Raw genomic sequence first — 3,436 nt, 5'->3', positions numbered from 1 at the left:
TAGCCGTGGACCGAAACGCCGTGCCGCCGAGTCCCGTGGCTGTGGACGTGGGCTTCTGGCAGGAAACTACGGCCGCAACTCGGCAGCACGGGGGCGTCGCAGCGTGCCCCCGCCGCCGCCGCGCTGCCCCCCGGGCACGGCGGCGGCGGCAGCAAGCTTGGGCCCAAACGCCGTGCCGCCGAGTCCCGTGGCTGCGACCGTAGACCGTGGGCCGGAAACTGCGGCCGCAGCTCGGCGGCACGTGGTTCTGTTCAAATCGCCAAGCGTGCAGCAGCGCCGAACCACGCTTCCCGGCCTCGGCGCATGCCTTCAGGGGCCCCCTATCGCTGGGCACACCCCTCCAACACCGAACATGCGCCCGGGGGGGAGGGCGGCCCGGGCTGCCCAGGCCAAAGTGGGCCGCCCTCGAGCAAGAGGCGGCCGGTCTGTGTGCTGAATGAATGAATGGACCATGCTCCCAAGAGGAACGCTGATGCCCGAGCCCTGTCCAGCTGCCGCAGCGGGTGGCTGGCGGCTGGCGGGCAGGCCACGCCAGCCCTGGCTGCACCATGCACGCAGCCGGCTTGTGGCGTGGTCACATGCTGGTGCGCCTTGTCCGCCACTGGCGGCTCCCTGCCCGGCCCTGGGCGCCCAGGCCGGGGCGTGGCAGGAGGCGAGGCGGCGAGAGGCGGGGGGAGAGGCGCTCACCGTCTCGCATGTGGTGAAGGTGCCCTGGCTGAGCTTGGTGGCACACGAGTCATCCATCACGGAATTGTACTGCTCCGTCATGGAATTGTACTGCAGTGCAGAAGCGGTACAGGGCAGCAGCTCAGCCATGGGGCAGGTGACGCGCGATGAGCGAGGTGCGGCGGCCTGCGTGGCTGCGAGGCTGCCCTCGAGGGCACGCTGTGCGGAGTGAGCAGCTAGCGTGGCGCCGCGGCGTGCTCAAACGCCCACCCAGCCAGCTCACCGCAGCGAGCAGCGCCTCGAACGCTACCTTCAGCTCGCTGCAGCAGTGGAAAGAAATTGTGTGTGTGTTTGGTGTGGGGTGGTGGCGGGGCGGCAGTCAACCACAACGCCGAGCACAGGCGAGGCGGACACACGGCGCTGCCGCCTCTTATAAGCCACCCAAGGCCGCTGGCAACACATGTGGGGGCAACAGAGCTGGTCCTTCCCCTTTCGCAGGGCTGCCCTCCCATGTTAATCACTCACTTGTAGTTGGTCCTGAGGGTGCTGCAGGCCAGTGGGTGGGTGGGGGAGCACAGGGTTTCGTTAGCGGCCAGATATGATCATGAAGGGGGGTGGGCAGCCACACCAGCTGGCACGGGCTACCAGGCTGCTGCCGCCGCAGCGTCGGCGCGGCTCCTTGTAGCTGTGCTAGATTTCAGGGCATGCGGACTGGCAGGGACTGAAAGGGTGCTGCTGCTGGCGGGCGCCGGTGACCGCCGCAGCGCCCACGGTGCTTACGGCGCCTGGATCCCGCGCGCCTGGGTACCGGCTTCCCCTGCTCACCTTACTCTGGTCCTCAGAGTGGTGTATCTGTCCCTCAAGGTGGCCTCCGGTGTGATGGTGACCCCAGTCTTGAAATCGGCCCAAGAAGGGGGCGTGTACGGCGTGTATACCTCGGGGAAACCGGCCCAGTCGTCCTCGGCGGCGACGGCAGAGGCGCCTGGGGGGGGGGGGGAGGAGTGGCACACAGGCGGGGGTTGGGGCGGCCGCGTTCTTCACGCGGGGCGTGGGCGTGTCCTTCATGTGCCTGAGCCGCTGCCGGGGCAGGAGGGCTGCCGCCATGACCATGCAAGGCAAGGGAATGGGCCGCGGGCCGGCGCCGCTGCAGCCTGACCCCTGGCTGCCTGGCCTGCGATCCACGCCTACCTGCCACCAGGAGCAGCAGGACGGCCGGCAGCGTCCTCATGGGGGCGCGGAGTTAGACGAACAGCAGTGTGGAGGTAGGGGCGGGGCGAACCACGATCAAGAGCCTGCAAACGCCTTGCGGATGACAGAGGGGCAGCGTAGTGTGACGAACACGGCGCGACGGGGGCCCACTTGGGATGCGGGGAGCTGCCACGAAGGGTTTGCCAAAACGGCAGCAGCGCCTAAATTTCTGCTGCGCTCCCTCTGAAAATGTACCCGACATTTGATCAGCAGCGCGCACAGGGGGGCGGGCACAGGGGGCCGGGCACAAGTCTGTGCCATCAGCTGCTGCCCCACCTCCGCTATGGACCCTTGCAGGGATGCTGGCCTGGCCGGAAGAGCGGCCGCAGCATATCTCTGGTGCGGCAACGTCGGCGATGCGGCGGCGTCGGCGGCAGAGCGACGCGAGGCCTGCCGCCGTACACCAGCTGCGGGCCGTAACCAGCCACATTCAGGGTTTTTAGGGAGGATTCAGCACACCCCGTTGCCGGCAGCCTCCTGCAAGCTCACGCTGCCCCCTGGTGCCAGCACCCACCGGCAAGCGGGTGTGCAAGCGGCCGCCTCGCACGCATGTCCCCAGCATTGCCCTAGCAGCTAGCATGGCACACTGCAACCGGCACCTTCCTGCCGTCCTGCTGGGTGACAACACCACAAGGGCGGGCAGGGCACCAGGGACCCGCCGCCGCCGCGGTGGCGGTGCCCACTGCATGGGCGGCAGTGGCGTGCCTAGTAGCTGCCCTCGTGGTACCCTGCCCTCGTGGTACCCAACACTGGCCAGCAGAGACGGCGTCCTGCCAGCCAGGTGCATGGCCAGACGGCGCACACAAGCGTTACACAGAGCGCGTCAAAGAAAGGAGGGCCGAGGTGTGCGGGGCCCTCAGGGCGCCGCACATGGCCTCAGGCATGATAGGCCATGGCATATGACAGCCAGTTTTGGTTGCTGGCGCAGCCATGGCCAGCCACCCGTCCAGCCACCCCGTCACGGGTGTGTGCGTGGGGGCCGAAGAAGCAGAGGGAGGGAGCAGAGGCTGGTGGGGCAGGAGGGAGTGTATGCGGGGGCATGAGAGTTGTGCTGGGGAGAGGGAGCTGAGGGGATGCGGAAGCAGAGGAAGAGCATGTGCCCGGGAGCGTTGCAGCAACAAGGAACTAAGGGAAAGCAAAGGCAGCAGGGGCCCAGCCCCACCCCTCATGGTGGCACAAGGGGGAGGCGGGTCCTAGGCCTCCAGTCGGCGCCTGGTCCGCGTCAGCAGTGGCGGCGGGCAGCATGATCCATGATCCCACGCTGAGCCAGCATGATCCATATGGCGACGGGCTGCCGCGATGGCTGGGGTGGTGATGGGCTGGCCGAGGCTGGGGCGATGATGAGTGGGCGGGCGCAATCAGCTGCGATCAGGCGGCCGGCGGGCGCAGCTTCTGGTCCTGCGAGATGTCGGGCGCCGGCAGCCAGGACAGCGGCGGCGCGTTGGCCGGCAGCACGTGCGGCGGCGGCGGCGCCGACGCCGCCAGCCCGCCGCCGGGCATCACAAAGGCGGCGCCGCCGCCG

The sequence above is a fragment of the Chlorella variabilis genome (assembly GCF_000147415.1).
Source record: "Chlorella variabilis unplaced genomic scaffold CHLNCscaffold_21, whole genome shotgun sequence".
NCBI classification, from domain to species: domain Eukaryota; kingdom Viridiplantae; phylum Chlorophyta; class Trebouxiophyceae; order Chlorellales; family Chlorellaceae; genus Chlorella; species Chlorella variabilis.
This window is presented reverse-complemented; position numbering follows the sequence as displayed.